Source organism: Battus philenor, unplaced genomic scaffold (assembly GCF_028537555.1).
Source record: "Battus philenor isolate CCGP_79_NKW_IND1 unplaced genomic scaffold, ilBatPhil1.0.hap1 SCAF_12, whole genome shotgun sequence".
NCBI lineage: Eukaryota > Metazoa > Arthropoda > Insecta > Lepidoptera > Papilionidae > Battus > Battus philenor.
Genome location: NW_027181674.1, coordinates 669,910 through 692,741, shown reverse-complemented (window position 1 = coordinate 692,741; position 22,832 = coordinate 669,910). Strand labels below are relative to the sequence as shown.

Below are 22,832 nucleotides of genomic sequence, written 5' to 3'. Positions count from 1 at the left end.
GCGGTATCGGAGGGTCCGCGAAATAGGTGTGAGAGCCACCACTAAAGGATTTTAATATGTGTAAATACGAAACCTTTTCTTCCCTTCAAAAAACTGTAGGTAAAAGTTATCTATTCAAATAAATAAAATTGATGTGTCTTTTTGTAATATTACAATAACTGCTTTTCACTACATGCATATGAAAATAATATATATATATATGTATAACAAAAAGTTGAAAAAAGGTTATTTCGGTGTACGTACCGTATATATATATATATATATATACATATATATATATATATATATATATATGTATAAGGTACATATATCGAAATAACCTTTTTTTACTTTATGTCTGTCTATCCGTCTATATGCTCGGGGAATCGCTGCAATGGTTGCACCGAATTTTACGTGACTTACACTGTCAGGTAGTTGATGTAATAAGGAGTAACTTAGGCTGTATTTATTTTTAGAAAAAATCTTAAATTAAATAAAAAATCTAACTTTATATACTTTTTATTTTGTTAAATATCACGCGGACAGTGTCGCGAACATAGGTATTCTTATATAAATCAGATACAAAGGTATTTAAATACGTATAAATCGTAAAACAAAAAATTCGTCGCTATTTGGTGGAATATATGTAGATAAAGAAAAGCCTTCGTGACGTTGTCGCGAACTGCCGTGTGTCACGCGAGCCACGCGAGACACGCCAGCCACGCCTATCTAAATAACGTGCAACATGTCAAATAACACCCGAGTACATTGTAAATTTAAATCCACCTCTGCAATATCATAATATAATATAAACTATAAGGCTTTATAGCAGACTACATAACCATTATTTTAGAGTGTCTTTTATAAATCTAATATATAAAATTCTCGAGTCACGGTGTTCGAACTTGAACTCCTCTGAAACGGCTTGACCGATTTTTTACCAAATTTTACATGCGTATTCAGTATGTCTGAGAATCGGTTACTATCTATTTTCCATAACCCTAAGTGATAAGGGTGGTCCACCCCTAAATTTTATTTTTAATTTTTTTGGTTTTTATTTTATTATGATACAGCATACACGAATACATACAACCATAAATTTTCACCCCTCTACGATCAACCCTTATCTTACATTTGTTAATTAAAAACTTTATTTTTTTTGCAAAACAACGTTTGCGGGATCAGCTAGTATTTATTATATATTTATTAACACTTTTTGTACATCATCGACAATAAATAGAAGAGAAAAAGAGAAACAATTCATACGGTACAAGAAGCGGTCTTATCGCTCGAGGCGATCTCTACCAGACAACCTTTGGATGGAGATAAGAGACATGGAGAGGCCAGTTCTGGATGTACGTACATACAAATACATACATTGCTATACATACATACAAGTATACTTGTATATACTTAAATATAGCATCTCTTATATTTGATCACTTGAATATATATATATATATACTAGCTGATCCCGCAAACGTTGTTTTGCAAAAAAAAATTTTTAATTTTCAATTTAAAAATAAGGGTTGATCGTAGAGAGGTGAAAATTTAGGGTTGTATGTATTTTTGTATGTTGTATCATAAAAAAATAAAAACAAAAAATTTCGTCAAAAAAATAAAAATTTAAAATTTAAGGGTGAACAACCCTTATCACTTAGGGGTATAAAAATTGATAGTAGCCGATTCTCAGACCTACTAAATACGCATATAAAATTTGGTAAAAATCGGTCAAGCCGTTTCAGAGGAGTTCAAGTTCGAACACCGTGACACGAGAATTTTATATATTAGAAGAGAGATATATATATATATATATAAATATTTACGTGATGAAATATAAGAGATGCTACACAATATCATATTTTAAAGGCGAAGGAAGTGCTCTTTTACTTATTAGTACTAGATGTTTGCAGTCCATATCGGGCTTATACAAGTAATTGTCGGAAGGTTCTATTAAATTCAACTTTATATACTTTGGATAAACCATCCAGCTTAGTAAATCCAACTTCGAGAAAGAAATCATTCGCCAAAATCCATTCGGATTGACAGTATTCAGAAATCTCGGAAACATCTTTAATAGTCACTTACAATGGGTCTTATAAGAAAACTAGAAGTTATCCAGAGAGCAATAAAGCTATGATCAGAATATTTAATGGAATCAGGCGGTACCTTGCGGAAGTCCATCCTAAGTAAAGGACCAATATTACCACCGATTAGTGCCAAACACAGAGACTCTGTGTAACATAACTCCTGATGATGCCCCGTGGAGGGGTGAAACACGTGTTGAGTGGTTTAACGGTGGCAGTTGTGTAATTCGCATTGTTTGCCGCATACGCATTTATCAGCGAACTGGCGGGCGGTGCACTTTGTTGCACGACTACCACTGCATGTGCGGAAGTGGCTAAATATTGGTCCTTTTCTTACTAGCTATGATCAGAGTTTAGCTGCGAGATCGAATTAAAAATGAATTGTCCGTCCGAAGTGGCAGCCGAAGGTAGTTGGGGCCGAAAATTTCTTCAAGACAGAGATAAGCAGCCTTTCTGCTTACCATAATACCATACTTTGATCGCCAACCCGTCCAAGTGTAGCGACTGCAGTATATCTCTCCATAGATATCTTTGGGGAAAGGGAAAAATGATATGCAGTGGGCATCTATGGGCAGAAACGGGCCAAGGAAATTTATTTTCAATTATTAAGGCTTTCTAGGACAGACAGATTTAATTGCTAATAGAACGTCGCTTCAATAATGCCATTAAAGCACTGTTATTCAAAGATAAAGTTCTTGGGCGGAAACGAAGTGAATAAACAGGAATTTCCGTCGATATTGGTACACGAAATTGATTCTCACTTCGGAATCCGCGACCGTACATAACGTTGCCAAATATTTGAACTTACAAATTGGTTTTATAAGCTCACGGCTTAAAGCTTTTCGTTACCAAAGCTCGAGGAATAAGTAATAATAATTAAATATACGAAGAATTATTGTGTAGCTATATAAGAAATGAATTGAACTAGATAATAAGTCCAGTGGTAGAGAAAAAAACTGTGGTTCCTTGGGAATTCAGATGAGCAATAATAGGCGATGTTTAGAAGGAATACTAAGAATGTTAAGAATTAAAGATAATGTAAGAATAGATAGAAGAATAATAAAAGAGTTTAAAAAGTATAAAAGAAGAATGTGAAATAAAATGATTTTTTTTAGCAAAGTCCCTCTCACACGTGTAGAGGGAAAGAGAGATGCCCACAAACGAGGACCGAACTGTTTGTATTTCGTGCGACAGAGATAACGCTCTACGAAGCCGAAATTAGCCGATTGTCCCTTTTAAAAGGTCGATTGGCAATATTTATCGATACCGTACATTTATCTTTTACGGCTTGTACATAGTTATACAATATTAAAAAGCAAGAAGTAAAATGTATTAAATAAAATAAAAACTTATATAAAGGTCTATAGTTGAAATAAGTACTCATGTTGCATTATTTATGTTTTTTTGTGTATATCAAAAGAAGAATGCATTCTTGATCAGATTGAATCAAATTTAATAGAAACTAGAAATAAATTGAGAGACCAAATTTTTTATTTTAAAATCCAACTCAAGTACGTGGTGACATTACTTCACGTAACCGTATTTTGTTTTTTTTTTTAATATATACAACTTAAAATAGCTTTAATGTGTTTTATAAATATTACATGTACTTCTTTATCTTTTAAGTTACTTATTCAAGAGCTTTCGAGGTTACCTGTCGTTTCTTAGCAACAGTTCAACAACATAAACCTTATTACGCCTTATTTACGTCATCTAACAAGTTACATAATGTCAGGCACAAAGAACTATGTTAAAAAGTTTATTAAAAAAAAGAATTAAAAATCCATTTACGGTGTAAAGTAATTTTGAAGTGATAATGAATTAATTTTGGATGAACTCGTGGCCCCGACACATGTAAATGAGTCACACGCCGAATCCAACTCGGTTGGGTAGCATTCGGAAACCTCCAAACCATCCTGAAAGCCTTAAGAGGAAGATCTTTGACCAATTACGGTTCCTAAACGTGGACGTGGTCACCAAGAGAGCAATGGAGAAGACTGTGCTCGAAGTATCGCCGCGTGGCAGTAGACGAAGAACATCACTCGTACAACCTGTGGCCGAAGGTTCTTGAGTGGCTATCACGAACCTGTAGACATGGGGTGCATAGACCCTAAACAGGTAGACCAACAACTTAGTTAAGTTCACGGGCAGCGCAGAAGCGGACATCGTGATGATCTTTGAGCAGACCTATGCTATGCTATATACTATGCCTTGAAGTGGGCGTTTGTCAGCTGACAGAAGATGAAAGAAGAACATTGTGAGAAATGTGGCGAAGGCTAGAAGGCGATTTATAAAACGAATGTAAATAAATGTTATAGAGTAAAATATATTGTGAAGGGAGGAAGACAAAATGCAAGATCATGTGAAGGATGTATATTTATTTACTTTATTTGAAATAAACAGTAACAGAAGATAGTAATAAAGTACAAACTTAGTATATAATGTAAGTATATATGTTATATACGTATGTATGTATGTTTAAGTATGTATGTCTATGTATGTTTATGTTCATTTGTTTGTGAATATGTATTTTTTGTACACGTAAACTACCCATTATCAGTACTTTTACCTTTTCCATACTATGGTTGTCTGTAAGAGATTGCCTTGTGTGATAAGACCGCCCATTGTACTTTTTGGTATATTATTGTAAAACTTGTTAAATGTATATTATCGTGTACAATAAAGAATATTAAATAAAATAAATAATTAATAAAACTTAGAAACTCAGAAATATAAAATTAGTTACAATTGTTACCTTATAACAATCTCACTAAGAACATTTAATGATTTATAGTCAAACAATGATATAACAAATAAATATATTACTAAACAGGGATCAAAGATCCACCGCATTCTGCATATCACACCGCAATAATAAAGTCACAACAAGCCGTCACGTTCCAATGAGGTTTAAATTGTATTGTGTGCTCAATAATTTCGAAAGAAATTGTCTTTTAAAAAATACGAAAGAGCACGAGAATATATCAATATGGAAAAAGGAAAATGAAGAACAAAATTCGTAAGCTAAGTTCTTATTATAGATTAAGATAGCGATACGAAAGGCCCCTAAAATAGAGGACGACATAAAAAAAAAAACATATTAAGACAGTGTAGTCATAAAGATTGATTACCTTATGCGTAATGCAGATGTTAAAGGCGCTTTCAGCTGACTCACTCACAAGCAATATTGACTCTTATCGCGATAAAAATGAAAAATTACACTATCGAAACATTAGGCTTTTGGAACCATCTTTCATCAGATAATAATACCATCTATATCAGTGATTCCGAAAGTGGTCTATATCGACCCCCAGGGGTCTATGATAACCTGCAAGGGGTCTACGTCAGCGAAAAATTTGGGGGTCCATGAAATGAAAATGGAGGGGTCCACGATAGTGGATCTCAACACATACACTGATAGTACCTATTTACTTACATCATACTATCTTATAATATCAAAATATTTACATTATTTATAAAAGTACCTATGAAGTAAAAAAATTATAATATATGTTTATAAAATTGTGTAAGTTGTAGGATGTTGGTATTCGCTTTGTGGTCGCAATACATTTAGAACTTGTAAAAACCTGAGAGTCGCAGTCTCGTGTTTATTTAATGTTACGTATATTTTACATAACAGATACAAAATTTTATTTTGAGTAGTTTTAATTTTTTACAAATTAATAAATATACAATTATATATTAATAATACAATTAATAAATGGGAGTCTATCCAACACGGAAAAACATGGCAAGGGGTCTACGGCACAAAACTGTTTGGGGAACTCTGATCTATATAAATAAATATAAAATTTATTTATTCAAAATTCGAACTTTTAACAGAACTCCTATTGATCGTAAAACTTATTATTAATTTATATATGTTATTTTTTACTCTACTCTGCTTCACAATGTATTATAGTTGTGGAAAAAAGCAGAAAACTCCACAACAACACATATTTTAATAAAATTTAACAAAGATTTACACATATACACTTTATCAGATACTTCCTAAATGAAATCAAAATAATCAAGCGACATCACTGCCAAGGATTCCTGTCATTTAAATATTCCTTTATTAAAACAAATAATAATAATTTTCTTTTAATTTAATTTTAATATGCGTTTTAAATTTTATAAATGGTATTTTAGGTTTGTGGAACTTTATTAGAAAGTCTGATTTCGTACGTTACAAATAAATTACAGAATTTTTTCAATGTATTCAGTACCTTATAAATGCACTATGGATGTCCCCTATTATTTTGATTTATTATAGTTACTGTAAACCTATAAGATATTATAATAAATATATTTTGAGACCGCTGTAAGAATATTGACTTTTTAAAACCGCTTTCGATAGCTCTCTTTTATATATAAATATATTTTCAATATATACACCTCTACATCGAAGCATCAAATCATAGAACATAATGTGAAAATAAGTTAAATACACTAATAAATGATTCTTACTTTTCTTCCCTATGCTATAACTAGAGTAAGGCTTTATAGACTTCGTTCAACTTTAAGTTTCCTAATACTCTGCAGAGAAGATCCTTATGGATAGTTGACACGACAAGTTTAAAAATTTCATAAAATATAAAAATTATTTCAACTCTGTGCATTCCACAGTTACCTATAGAACTAGATCTGAAAATGTTTACTATCATTTAATATCATTCTGTATAATATATATTCACTTTTAGTGTTGCACTGCATCTAGCAACGGGACGGAACCACACTGAAACAACTGGTTTCTAAAATCTCTACCATAATGGTAGAGTAATGAAAGAAATTTAAATTAAAAAAAATACATTCCATCAAACTGGGACACTGATTTTATTCACACCCAAGAACAGCCGTCACAAATTCAATATCAGATTGACCTTTACGTCTTAAAATAGGCCAACGGACAGATATCGTTCGAAGTTTGAAAGCGGAGTTACCGCCTCGAGCACCACTCGCGTCATCGCTCGCCCACAGCCGCCCACAGCCGCCCGCCCTCGCTGTCTTTGCCGCCCTCACTTAATTAATACCGACACCCAACTTGAATAGCCAAGTGTAGATACCATTCTACATCTTATTTTTAACCATATCCAATATTCTTCTTTCATAATCTTTCAGTCTATAGACGCCTGCTGCAAGACTTGCTTCTATTCGACCCTCGATGACTTTTCGCAACCTTAACTAAGTCAGAAAAGGACCAATATTTAGCCACTTCCGCACATGCAGTGGTAGTCGTGCAACAAAGTGCACCGCCCGCCAGCCCGCTGATAAATGCGTATGCGGCAAACAATGCGAATTACACAACTGCCACCGTTAAACCACTCAACACGTGTCAAACCACCAAATACAGAGTCTCTGTGTTTGGCACTAATCGGTGGTAATATTGGTCCTTTTCTTACTTAGGATGGACTTCCGCGAGGTAATGCCTGATTCCATTAAATACTTAACTAAGTCATTGTTTCACCTAGAGGAAGCCTACCTAGGCCGCATCTAACTGTTCATTTATTTATTCATCCTTGCCAGATTTAATTGTATAAATATCAGGTTTTTAACTGAGGCAATACCGATCTCTAGTGAAAACTGTAATATTACATATACACGGTCTTTTTAGCGCGTTATATGAAAACTTTAATCAAATTCGACCATAAATGACAAGTTATCAATAAAGATAATAGTAGAATGAATCCTGAATAAAAATACTCATCGCAAAAAAAACCACTAAATATAGAAACTTAAATAGGTCAACCTTATACGAATGGAAGGTAGTGTGTTTAAATGTGGGAAGCGATTTTGAATTTACCGCAAGAAAATTCGCGTATTGTCAAATCACGAAAGACAATGGTTATACGGAATATCAATTCCGTTTTGCGAAAACTATTTTTTTTATATTTCTATTTTAGACACTCGTAGAGTTTAGTTTAATTGAATTTTTTAAGCTATTTCTATATATCTACAAATGTTGACTTTTACAATAATAAAAAATGCATATAAAAATCTATTATTATAAGTATATTATTTTATAATAAGTAAATAAATCTGTACATATTAATTTATTTTCATTTTATATACATATAAGAATTGCAATGAAAACTAATTAAATTAAAAGAAATCTAAAACTTGTGTGATTCGGCGACACTAGCGCCATCTTATAAAGTTTTGAACGTAAAACTTTGGTTCAGTAGGAGTTTGAAACTTACATTGTTCTTAACCACGTAATTTAACTTTGTTTTAGTTTCAATTTGTACAATTGCATGTTCCTAAACTAATGTGTTCCGGAATGTATTGTATTATTACGTAATCGCTGTTACCACTGTAAACCTTCAGTCGAGACTCGAGCTAAATCCGTAAAATTTCAAATTGTAATCACCTATAGAAGTTCTACCAATAGGAAATGCTGCCTCCTTGCCTAACCGTGCGTAACTTACTTACGTGATACAGAGGTTTCTGTACCACCATAGCACTATTCTTTAGACAGACACAAATTCTCTTTCTAAATATTTAAAATTAACTCTTTCTTCTCTTTATTAAAATCAATTAGTAACTTCAAAATGTTTTTTTTTAACCTTGAACTTTTGTTTCCACGTGGTTGTTCTACGCGGTGATCACGATAGAATATTAAGGATTCTAGATATCTTCATTTGGACTAGTGGATGTATGGTAACAGATGAAGATGGTATATCATCAACAACCACGTCCTCTCAATGCCATTCGTATGGTGATTAGTTTGTTCATTTACACAAAACGCGTGTATGTCTTCATCATCACTTCCCTGTCCAGCGCTGGACATAAGCCTTCTCTATACATTTTCAATAAGACTCGTTGGAAATTGGACTTTAACATGGTAAATTGTCTGCAACTACAATTAAGAGACCAATGAAAAAAAAATCATTATAACTAATAGATTTCAATTTTGTTTTAAACAGTCGTGCAACAAAGTGCACCGCCCGCCAGCCCGCTGATAAATGCGTATGCGGCAAACAATGAAAATTACACAACTGCCACCGTCAAATCACTCAACATGTGTTTCACCTATCCACGGGGCATATTCAGGAGTTATGTTACACCGATTAGTGCCAAACACAGACTCTGTGTTGCACGACTACCACTGCATGTGCGGAAGTGGCTAAATATTGGTCCTTTTCTTACTTAGGATGGTCTTCCGCAAGGTAACGCCCGATTCCATTACATAAAAAATAAAGGTACAGTCGTTAATATCAGTGGAATATATGTCTTAAAAATAAATAAAGTAAACGTCAAAAATATTGCAGAAATATTACTATAATTAAGGAGAACAGTTTATACAATAATTTCGTTGTTTGTGCAATAACTTACACATGATTAAACCAACCAAGTTTTTGAAGTTAAAGCTTAATCCGTAGACGGTCGACAAGGCTGACCAGCTGGGGTCCCCAACCACCTGTTGCCGGCGGAAGTGGAACGCGGAAGTGTGTCGGCGACCGCACGACCCGGGCCGCGCCGGCGCTCGGGCTCTGCACCCTGCACTCGGGGCTTCGCTCCCGCCCGGCACATCACCGTTGTAAATAGGTTACATTGTGACGTCATCGATTTCAGTTACTAACTTTATACGACATGGAATTCGAGTGCCGATCTGGCGTTAAAATCAGGGAGGAGACAATAGCCTCCCTGATAGGCGAAAAAGAAACTAGGAAAGAATTCCTCGCTTGTTGCAAGAAAATAGTTAAAAACGTTATACAAAAAAATAAAAATCCAAATATACAATAAGAAATGTGATAAAATAAAACTCAAATGTGACATATAATGTATTATAGAAAATAAGTAAAAATGTAAAATGAAAAAATGTAAAAAGAAAACAGGAAAGAATGATAGATGAACAGAGCAAAAGGGTAAAAAAGTAGAAATGTAGCATGAAAGATAGATAATAGACCGAAAGAGAAAGTAAAATATGAAAGAAGAGAGAGAAAATAAAAAAATCATGTGAAAAATTAAATTGCAAATAAAGTCCCTGTCCCACCATAAATAGGGGTACGAGAGGCCCCCAATAGCGGGGGTCATAAAAAAAAACTTTATACGACACGTGTTATTTTTTTAATATAACACATGTCACCAACATAAGGATTCTATTATTCGAGGAATATATATGGGTGTCGCTAGAGATGGTAAGAAAGGTAGCACCTGGATGCATTCTATTGCAAGCCTGACTACAGCTTATGTTATGTTAAAATAGTTATCTTATTACATACGTTTATTTACATTCTCGTCCTGATTTCATATTGATTTAATGCAATGTGAGGGAGCCTATGATTTTTAATAAATCACAGGAAATCACCGAATGTAGATAGCAATTCACTGCTTGTTAAGTATTACTCCTATTTATATATGTATCTATACATGAAAATATCACTAAGTACATTAAGTAAGTACATTATCATAAGTTATTGGTTACATTATTTACATACGTAAAGTACAACGCTAACTTAATGCCGAAGGTACGCGGTGCAAAGAGAAATTAACTTAGGTGAAATAAGTTGATTTCTTAAATGAAAATTAAATAAAAAAATATGGCAGAACAACCCATGATTAAAATACTTATGACGCTTACAGTATTTCTTTTATTTAAAAAGTTTCTTAATAATAAACAATAAAATACAATGGGCGGTCTTATCACACGAAACAATCTCTTATAGACGACCATATAATGGAAACAATAGAAATATAAATATGTATATACATATGTACATATATATATTTAACAAATTAAGTTTAGAATAAAATTATTGTGCACGCGTCACTTGATGTAAGTTGATCAGGGACAGTGTAGAGTCAAAAATAAAATAGATTAAATAAACAATAAATTTACTATCAATAAAAGTTCTTCTAAACAAACTAATATTGACGAATTTTATATTTATCTTTAACAATTTGATTGTCGACCGATGAGAGGCTTCACTGTTTAGGAGACATTCAAGTTTTTTTGTCTTTACGTCTGTTCTTTGACAAAATATACAAAAATGAGTAGTTTCATTACAAAAAAAATGTTTTAAATTATTCGAAAAATAAATTCTCACGCCTTATGGCGGGAAAAGCTTTATGCGATCTAGGTGCCTTTCTCTCCTTGGCGCGAGATAAAGTTATCACTAAATTTTAATTTTTTTATTATAAAATAAACATTCAAAATCAACAATAGCGAACAAATACATAGCACTCGCAACGCCCCGAGCCCTCCTCGCACCGAGACGGGCTTCTCGCACTCTCCCTCTCTTTCTGTCTTAAGGCGAGAACGGCATTCGAACTGTTAACCATTGGCTGTGAAATTAAAGAATGGAATAGGATTTCATTCATTTATTCCTCAAGGAACTAATTTCGTTCCGACAATCGTCCTTCCTTGTCCCTCTTGTTTCTTTCTCGTTCTTTTAAACTTCTTTAGTTCCGGCTTACTTGTTACTACGCTTACTTATTTCCTATTTCGCCTACTTGAATCTTGTATGTGATATAAGTTATGCTGCTAGCTATTTTGACTTTGTGTAGTTTCATCGAAATTGATTTTACAGAAAGAGATATCAAAGAGTTAAAAAATTTACTAAATATTTACGTAGGGGGGCTATTCTCGTGCAGGTGTATAATGCAGTGAGTGTAGTGGAGAGTAAGCTGTGCGAAGTGGGGATTACCCGGCGGTCGGAAGCGACGGAGGCCAGACATGACCATGCGCACGCGGCGCCGGTGTGGTAGGTATTTATGTGAGGTGTGCGGTTCGTCGCGCCCGACTAGAACTCAGTGTGTGGTGAGTATCCTGACGTAGAGGTGATGAGGAGAATTTATTTAAATTCCGCTTTAAGCGCGACTAGAATTGCCGAGTGCTACGCAACAACCAGAAAGCGCCAGGATAGATCGGAGGCTTTGCGGGGTGTGGCGGCTGGAATAGACACCTGCTATATTACATATAGTTAAAAAAGGAATTATTATAAAGTAAGAAAAAGCTTATCAAAATCGAACCACTACATAATATAAATATTGTTAAATATCTGTCCCTATAGACATTGTACTGCTAGAAGTTATTGGCTTGTAGCATTCGAAAATGCAAAATTTAATTAACCCTTAGTAGCCTGATTTACGAAAGTGATTTTTTTTTAATATTACTGTGTTTGCTTGAGGGTCTAATTGAAGGGAAAATTAGATTTTTTTTTAATTTCGTTGGAGAGAATATTATACAACAGTAAAATACGTACAGCCAACCTATAAAAAAAACTAATAGTAATGTGAACAATCGGTTTAAAAGATTGGTATCGAAATTGAAACTCTAGGTTATTAAGGGTTAATATAATTTTTTTCATAGTGATCATTTAGGGTGATTGTAAATAGGTGCAAAAACTTTAAAGCTTTTCGCTAACAAATGAGCTATATATTCAACGCTTTAAAACTTTTACACATATAACCAATTACATGTATCTTTAGAAAAAATAAGAAAAGGACCAATATTTAGCCACTTCCGCACATGCAGTGGTAGTCGTGCAATGAAATGCACCGCCCGCCAGCCCGCTGATAAATGCGTATGCGGCAAATAATGCGAATCACACAACTGCCACCGCCAAATCACTCAACACGTGTTTCACCCCTCCACGGGGCATCTTCAGGAGTTATGTTACACCGATAAGTGCCAAACACAGACCACCACTGCATGTGCGGAAGTGGCTGAATATTGGTCCTTTTCTTACTTAGTAAATAGGTGCAAAAACTTTAAAGCTTTTTGCTAACAAATGAGCTATATATTCAACGCTTTAAAACTTTTACACATATAACAAATCACCACGTATCTTTACAAAAAAATGTCATAGGCATATCTATCTAGAAAAAGATTCGATATTTAAAATATATGTATGTATGCATACGTCGGGAATCACACAAATATTAAAATTCCGCGGCACCGATCCGCAAACGCGCACATAAATTAACATAACATCGTGTAGCTCATTCGCGTCAACTGCAGCGAGTTGGATTGACGCCAACATCCGCCGCTACGGTGCTACGAACCTACGTAGCTGTACTGCTACGAAATTACGTAGCGGTAGCTCTACGACGCTACGTAGCCACAGTGCTACGAACCTACGTAGCTATAGTGCTACGAGAAAAATTACGTTCATTACAACCGTATGGAAAATTTATTTACTATATATTGTAATCAGCAGTTGCAAATTTATCTTAGTTCAAATAACACTGGAGGTTATAATCAAGCAGTTTTCATCAGTTTGGTCTTGATATTACAAACTATACATATGACGTCTAAACATAACATTATAAGTTAGACAATAATACAATTACATGAACTGTACAAATAAATTCAACCTGCAATTGGGATTAAGGAGGCGTTTATTTAAAAACATGCATATTTTCAAACTAAAGCCTTTATAGATATAAAACTTGTGCAGAATATTTTTTTACATGAGGTGCTCTATGTGGTGGCTGATTTATATTTTTAAATACAATTATATTAAAAAGTCAAAGTCAAAATTATCTTTATTCTAGTAGACCTAACTAACTATTCACGCTTTCGAATCGTCTAAATCAGTGTTTCCCGGTGTAGGGCCTAGGCCCCACAGAATGGCAATTTTGTTAATTGGACAATTCGAAAGTGGACTCGACACGATTTCAACCCTTTCACTTTAATTTTTAAATTATGTATGTTACATAGGGACGTAAGAATTTTAAAAAGACTTAAGTGGCGTATTTAACAAAAATGATTGTTAAAGACTAGTCTAAATACAAAATTACTTTACTCTATTGATGAAAAACCCTGGAAAACAGATTGGGAGTACATTAACTTAAATGTAAGTTGACCATTGGTTCTAACCCAAATCTATCAGATAAGCCAGCAAGAAAGTCTACACGCTTTTTTAACCCTTAAATGCATAATGATGTAAAACTGCAACATACCACTTAAACGTAAAATGAGTACTACACTTAAGAATAAATGCAAAGTGTTGTATATCTGCAACATGTTTTTTTTTGAAGTAAGTGTAAAAAATGTTATATATTTTTTTTTCTTTTTTCCCTGCAATTTAGTGTACTTATCTGCAAGATATTTTTTTTAAAGTATAAATAAAAGTCGTGCATTTAAGGGTTAAAGCAATGCAAAAGATTTAACTTTATATTGCGCTTATGAAACTTTCATGAAAATATATCGCTGAAGCATTTCAGTTAACGGTGTGAGGTGAGGATGATGCCATTGGAATCATGGATGGTACGTATTTTTCAGTCACGATTTTGCAGTGGTCGATGAAACTGGTGGCCGTTGGGGCCAAATGTTTCTCAAGTGGCGACCACGAGACGGGGTTGGGGGTCCCCCCACTAGTTGGACCGACCCAACCTTTGAGGGAAGCCTACGCCTTAAAGTGGACGATCATCGGCTATAAAAAAGAATAAGTGAACATTTCGCATTCGCTATCAAGCCTTTTTTTTATATTCTTGCGTAGCTCGTAGAGAATCTTATTAGCACTTCGGTATTCAATTGATATGTGATAGCTCGAGTGTAAATTCATTTTGTTCCTACGTGCAAAGATCCCAAGTAAACGCATCGTCTATGGACAACCCATGACCAGGACCCAGTCGATCTTCAAGGACTCCCGAAATCATACTAGTTGTAAGTAGTATATTTAAAAATCCACGGCTTTTAATGCGTAAAAGAGCAGCCTTATTGCGAAGTCCCGGTGTCAAGTAAGTTGTCAGTCCATCTAAAGAAAGGCTCACCTAAGCCGCCAATATATAACTTTTATGTTTTCATATTTTAAGTAAGAAAAGGACCAATATTTAACAACTTCCGCACATGCAGTGGTAGTCGTGCAACAAAGTGCACCGCCCGCCAGCCCGCTGATAAATGCGCATGCGGCAAACAATGCGAATTACACAACTACCACCGTTAAATCACTCAACACGTGTTTCACCACTCCACGGGGCATCTTCAGGAGTTATGTTACACCGATTAGTGCCAAACACAGAGTCACAGTTAGACTTAGTGTTTGGCGGTGCACTTTGTTGCACGACTACCACTGCATGTGCGAAAGTGGCTAAATATTGGTCCTTTTCTTACTTAGGATGGACTTCCGCAAAATAATGTCTGATTCCATTAAATATTTCATATTTTATTTTAAAGCTTTATTTATATATTCAATATGAACTATTGCATTTTATAACACAAAGAAGCTTTTGTTCTTTCCCCTTAGAGCTTATATTTAACCGACCCGCTGCTCATTTCGGTTCGTTTATATCGAAAGACAATGGCGGCGGGTATGACGCTCTACGTTTTATACATCGATTATCTGTCTGTGGTAATTAACGTTGGCTTTTCACTTTAGGTATTAAATATATATATTAATTTATCTTTTATTCATTCGTAACTTATTTCTTTCATATTCTTGTTCTTTTCAGACGATGGACGCCCACTGTAAGGCATAGGTCTTCGATATATGACCGATCTTACATTACCCGCGACCTAACCACGCCGCGTCTTCTGGCTCGTGGACCGTACTTCACGTACTTCTAGAACAGTGATTCCCAAAGTGGTCTACATCGACCCCTAGGGGTCTATGACAACCTGCAAGGGGTCTACGTCAGCGAAAAAAAAATTTGGAGGTCCATGAAATGAAAATGGGGGTCCAAGATAGTGGATCTCAACACATACACTGATAGTACCTATTTACTTACATCATACTATCTTATAATATCAAAACATTTACATTATTTATAAAAGTACAAAAAAAATTATATATGTTTATAAAATTGTGTAAGTTGTTGGATGTTGGTATTCGCTTTGTGGTCGCAATACATTTTGAACTTGTAAAAACCTGAGAGTCGCAGTCTCAGAGCTGCGCTACCTTGCACTGACTTGTTCAATTCGTCACTCTATATATACGAATTTGGGACAAATACGTTTATTCGTGTCGTTCGTAAATTTACATGAAAATATCAGGTAAGTAGGGGGTCTACCCAACACGGAAAAATATGGCAAGGGGTCTACGACACAAAAAAGTTTGGGAAACTCTGTTGTAGAAGATAAGGAGTGATACCTTGAGGATTATTTTCATTGTTTTGCGAAAGCATACTGCTGTATCGAATCTCAAACTCACCTCATTGCATCCATACGGTTGGCGGCCTGCCAATATGTGCAGTCAGAAATTCAATTCACTGTACTAACGAAATGCAACATACTGTACCTTTGAATGGAGTGTATCAAGTCGCAATTTATTTATTAGCCATCATCGTTTCAGCATGCGGCTATATGCTGAAACAAACCCACTGCAAGGAAAGTCTATTCCTATAATATATCTATGGGTGATATACCAAAACCGTCACAATTGATATGCGGATTGGCGATCGTAGTGGTATTATGGTACGCAGGAGACATCGCAACCCATCTTTTAGAAACTAACCTAACCTAACCTAACCTTTTTTTTGTTTCGGTGGGGAAAATCTTCCGGTACTCAAGATGCCCTGGGGTACGTGGGATTCCTACCTATTAAAACCCCTCCGGGTGGTCGCCCTCTGCGCTAAACGGGGGACCGCGGTATCTCCCGGTCAGGGATCGCCACGCGGTCTTCCCTCGCGCCGTGCTATTTTTTCGATAGCCCGTCCCGGGGTATGCGTGTATACGCTACCCCCGAAACCCTCGTGGTGCTATCACGATGGTTCGATACCACGTCGAACCATCGTCCGCCTTAGAGTCGCCGAAGCTAGTGGGAGTTTAGGGCCCCCACCCTAAACTCCCGCGACTCTGAAGGCCCCGTTTATGGTAGGCGAGCATTCACCGGAGGGCCGTTGCGAGGCGCGTCCCTGCGCTGACGGCGTCGTCTCCGAGCGGGATCTGTCCTCTGCCGATCCCGTTCGGCCGCCTCCTTCTGGACCATGACGGTCTCACAGAAAGATCCACATCGATGAAACTAACCTAACCTAACCTAACACTTTGAGTTGAGTAGCGAGTCTCATTTCTTTACCACTAGGCTATCGCTGCTCACTGATATTTATTGGTACTAGATAAATATAGTACATAAGGCTTCATGTTATAGCGCTGGATCTTATAACAAGTAGGCTTACTCGCGCAATGACCCATGAAGAAGGATATCCTCGATATTTTTACGAAGATATTCAGGAGCAAGGATATCCAAGAAGCAAAAGTAACCTATATAACCTTTGTCAATTGAAGTTGGCAGGCTATATGGCTCAAAATGGCTGCTAGAGCCTTAAAGTTTTAAAGGATACTGAGCGACAAACACAGTGTAAAACTTTCACCTACAAATTGTAAAGATGACTGTGAAGTAGGATGAAGGCTGATTTTAAGGCTTTTATATCCAGCATTGGATAATGGATGACATGAATACGATGAATTGCTGAATTATCTGTTAGATTTATTTACTTTTTTTAATTATTATGATCTATATTGCACAGATATTATCGTCTCTGCCTTTATTTTTACAATTAAATTTAAAATTTCCTAAAAAAAAAAATGTTGTCGTCGCGTTTCTGCATGTTACAGTTTCACAGGCATCTTATACTATTTCCTAACTTATATCGTCGTTTTTATATAAAATCAATGTTGTAACCTACCAATTATTTGTATTTCCGAATAGTTTCTTTTTTCCGAACCATGCTTAAACAACTAAATATATTTGACGATACAAAAGTCCATGTTAATCTCTACGTGAACAAAGATATTTATATTCGAACAAAAGGAACGAGGAGGAGAAATCTCTAAATCCACTATGAGTGGCTGTTCGCGTTCGCAACATATGCCGCCTCCCTCCACCTGGGGGGAGGGGGGAGGAACCGCGAACACCGCTGAAAGCGATTTACAGCTGCAAGTGGCGCATTGATATTTCCACAAGTACTGAAAAACTATATAAAGTAGGCCAAGTCTCTTGTACTGAAGAGGATGAAACTGTCGTAAATACGGATTGTTTACATTTATATACAGGGTGAATGGTACAGCTAGGAAATAGATTTTCAGGAAGGCTGAAAGATAAACGAAATGATATATAAAATCTACAGAAGAATAAACGTCACTGACGTAGTTCGAAGTTCTGCTGGTATGAAATGGCGGGGGATGTGTCATATTGTTCTAGAAGGTTCTCGAATGATCACCACTCACACGGCGTGGGTAGACCACAAACTCCAGGAAGTCGCTGAATGCGGCCAAAGCAAGACCTGTCATTGAGTCTGTGATATATGAATGAGAACGAGGGAGAGAAGGCGAAGCGTGAAATGAAAGAGAAGTAATATAAGAGATTTTAAAGGACAGGATGAAATAAAAACATTAAAAAAAAATTACCCGATCATATAAGACATTACATTATCCTGTACCAAATCCCGTAGAGAGAACATGACCGGTCATTGAGTCTGTGATATATGAATGAGAACGATGGAGAGAAGACAGAACGTGGAAGATATGAAAGAGAAGGAATAAAAGAGATTGTGAACGACAGGAGAAAAAAAATAATTTTCCCGATAATATAAGACATTACATTATCCTGTACCAAATCCCGTAGAGAGAACATAACCGGCCAATGTAGAGATCTTTGAGGTAGGCATAAGACTTGTAAGTGTATATCAATTTACGTGAATGAATTTATAAAATTAACAAAGTTCTCCAATACACGAGAACCATGATCTGTGACATTCACAGGTACCATTGATAAATACCGTCAAAAGATATCCATACTTTATTAAGACAAGAAAACATGTGTCTACATATTTCATAAATCTTGATCATCCGAATTCAACAGAGCAATCAAATAACCTGTGTGTGCTTCGTCTCATATGAGTAAGTCTTTTAAAAGTCTAAAATTCTATTTTAAGTTGAGAGATGTCGGTATTGAACAACAAATTAAATGATAATACTTTTATATAGACATGAGTTAAAACGATAAAAATAAGAAAATGGAATGTAACATAATGAAGTAACAATCCAGGAGGAACCGTGAAGGATAAGTGACCAGGAATGAAACGTTAAGAAATGTTAAGAGATCGAAGATAATGTGACGGATAAAAGAATAGAAAAGAATGAGTGAGAGATATTAAGAAGAACAACAGGAGAGTAGGAAAATTAAAAAAGGAATGCAAATAAATGATTAAGTAAACACTGTCTGTAATCTGCAGCAGTGAGAGTCCAATCCAAAATAAAAACAAAAAAGGTTGTACGATACGGTCCCCAATAGCTAGGGCCATAAAATACATACGAGTACATACATATACATATGTATATATATATATATATATATATATACATATGTATATATATATAAATGTTGTCCTATTGTCTCGGATTAAATCCAGTCAACAAGATTAACTAAACCGAATTGAAATAATATTGGAATCTACCAATTTGATACATACTTGAATTAAAATGAGCTTTTACTTAATAGCATCCTTAAGGATTGGAGGATTAGTTAGCTGCGTGCAGCAAACTTTGAAAAGCAAAAGTCTGATTATTTATACAGTACTTTATGGACCCCTAAAAAAATCTAACTTAACAGGATTATCTAACTAATCTAACTAATCTATCTTAACTGTTTACTTATAGTCGAATACATACTTTCACAAATTTATCATTTTACTATGACATTAAATTATCAGGATAATACAGTATATGTGTTTAGTTAGACGTAAAAGCTGTAAAGGGGTTAATATATATCTTATTTACTATCCATTAGTATATTTATAGAAAATTATTTTAAAAAAACGTAATATTTACATAGTATAAAAAGGCATTTTCAAATTTAGAATAAATATTTATCCCTACAGACATCGTACTGCCAGAAGTAATTGACATATCGCATTGCAATCGAAAAAAAATTATAAACGCATTTCAAAGCGATCAGTTTATACAGGTGATTAAAAATAGGAATAAAATCTTCAAAGTTTTATGGTGTCAAATAGACTATAAATTTGGTCCTATAAAACTTTTACAACTCTAACCAAACATGCTGTATAGTGTCGTAAGGAATCCTGGTTTGGTTTGTCCAGGATGTCCGAGAGAGTAAAGGCTATTGTTTATGGTTAAAATGAAACTATAACATGATATACTGAAAGAGTTGTTCCAAGCATTTGGCCTAAACGATTCTATTAAAGTAAAAAAAAAATTGTGATCTATGGTAGACTTTGTATTAGCAGTTACTGTCTGCATATCAATAAAAAAATTTATTACTGTAACATATTTCAAAGCGATCAATTTATACAGGAAGGATCGATATCTGGCTATATATTCAAACCTTTAAAGCATTTATCGAATCATCCTATATATAAACTAGCTGATCCCGCAAACGTTGTTTTGCAAAAAAAATTGTTATTTTAATTTACAAATAAAAAATAAGGGTTGATCGTAGAGGGGTGAAAATTTATGGTTGTATGTATTCTTGTATGCTGTATCATAAAAAAATAAAAACAAAAAATTTCGTTAAAGAATAAAAAAAAAATTTTTAAGTGTGAACAACCTTTATCACTTAGGGGTATAGAAAATAGACAGTAGCCGATTCTCAGACCTACTGAATCAGACATATTAAATTTGGTAAAAATCAGTCAAGCCGTTTCAGAGGAGTTCAAGTTCGAACACCGTGACACGAGAATTTTATATATTAGATATAGGCTGCATAACAAAGCCATGTAAATAACAAGAGAAGTTACTTTATTATCTCGATCAGAACTATATATACATATATATTTACAATACCTGAGAACTGTGACACGCCGGACAACAAAGAGAGACCGGAGTTCCGGCTGTGAGAGGGATGGATCATGCCTATGGAACATATCTCCGAGTCCTCAAACTGCCACATATCGATAAATTATCTAGATCTAGATTCGCAAAATTAAAGTCTATCCAATCAATGATTAGCACAATAAAATAGTCCGTCGCATCGGGCCGTTCCGAAATTTTCAATCGATACGATTCATGAATGAAAAACACTTTATTGTTCGAATATTACAATATTATTACATTTAATACAATCAAATATGGTGTAATTTATATGTGATTTATCATTTTTTATTTGAAATCGAACATTATAAGCGGAATGCGGTGGAGATACACACGACCGTTCAGCTCGACGGCGACGGCGCGACTGACGGAATCAAGCGCTCATGTCCCCCTTTGTTTTTATTTCACTGTAGGGTGGTTGTGACGTCACGAGCTGAATTGAAGCCTCCAAATGACCACTATTGCCTTTGTATGTTCAAACGAAATTATTGCTTTACCAGAGCTCTCGCAACTGCGGTTTATGGAGTTACGTATCCATTCATATGTAATCTGGTTTCATCTCATGCAATCAACTGGAAAATTACCATACAAATTTTTGTATACACTCCAAAGTTATATTTTTTTATCTCGTAACCATACAATGCAATTTAAACCATAATATAAATATATAAACAAACATAATATAAATTTATAAATCATAGTCTTTGATCCCTGTTTAGTAATGTTTTTATTTTTATTTGTTTTTTCATTGTTTGACTATAAATCATTATATGTTCTCAGTGAGATAGTTATAAGGAAACAACTGTAACTAATTTTATATTTCTAAGCATCTAAGTTTGTACTTTCTTACTGCCTTTTGTTACTGTATATCTCCAATAAAGTAAATAAATAAACCAAATATCCCTTATTAGGAATCTTTTCAATTCTATATATATGGTAGTGTTTTAGGAATGTCTTCCATCACTTCTTCCAATCCTAACTCTTTACGAGTTTGCATTATGGATGTTGCAATATTAGTGAAGGCCTATACCCTGCAATACGCTGACCAAGTCAAGGTTCCATTGAGTGACAAACTAGGGAGGGATATCGAAGGTCCTCACATGGTTATATACCTGCCTAAGTGACCTTACAGCTTAGCTATTATCAAACTGGCAATATACATTTCATTATAATTTATGACCAAAACCTGTTTACATAGCCTTGGACTCCGCTAAATACTAACTTCACGAAATATTGCGTGTGATATTATTAAGAAGGATTCGGGCTTAATTACTTAAACAAAGGTTAGGTTAAGTTCTTTCTATTATCTGCCTCTTCAAATTATTGCAATGTATATTTACATGAAAAATCTAACTTCATGGATCATCAGCGAAAGTGGCTTTAGACAGTCTCCAATTTGGTTAATTAAGTAATGAAATTACCTGAACAGTCGATATTCCAATCCGCTCGCTTTTTAATTGTTAAAAGACTACAATAATGTAGCTATATATAAAATCAGATGCTTTAATTATACAGTGAGGCTTCCATCTTCTGTTTTATTAAACCACATCCACATAATAAACTTTACTTTACTTAAATTATAAAAATGGTCAGAAAAAATGACATACTTTTTACAAGGAATCATAATTTACGAATTATGAAGTTCCCACTTTTGGCCTCAAGTCTCATCATAGAAATGGCCATAATCAACAAGACAGGCCCATCACAGATGCATGAATGGCTATATCAGGGATGAGCAACCTTTTTAATCAACATAACAAATAAAATTTTAATTTTTTGGCAGACTGCACATAAAGAAAAACTTATTAGTAAATTACAAAATTTTATTTATAAGTAACTGTGCCTGTGATTTCATTCACATGCAAATTATCAAAAAAATTATTAAGTTTATTTTTTTTCCTTTAATAATTTTTCTAAAGTAAAAAGTAGTCTAAGTTATTCCTTATTATATCAGCTACCTGACAGTAAAGGTCCCGTCGAAATTGGTTCATCAACATCAACCTTATCAAACAGACAGACAGACAAAAATTAAATAAAATTATTTTGGT

General features: G+C 34.7%; 1 protein-coding gene across 1 annotated transcript in view; it reads right to left on the bottom strand.

Moving 5' to 3' along the window:
• Positions 1–22,832, bottom strand: part of LOC137932973 (apoptosis-resistant E3 ubiquitin protein ligase 1) — a 51,867-nt gene that overhangs the window by 27,888 nt on the left and 1,147 nt on the right. The window lies entirely within an intron of this gene.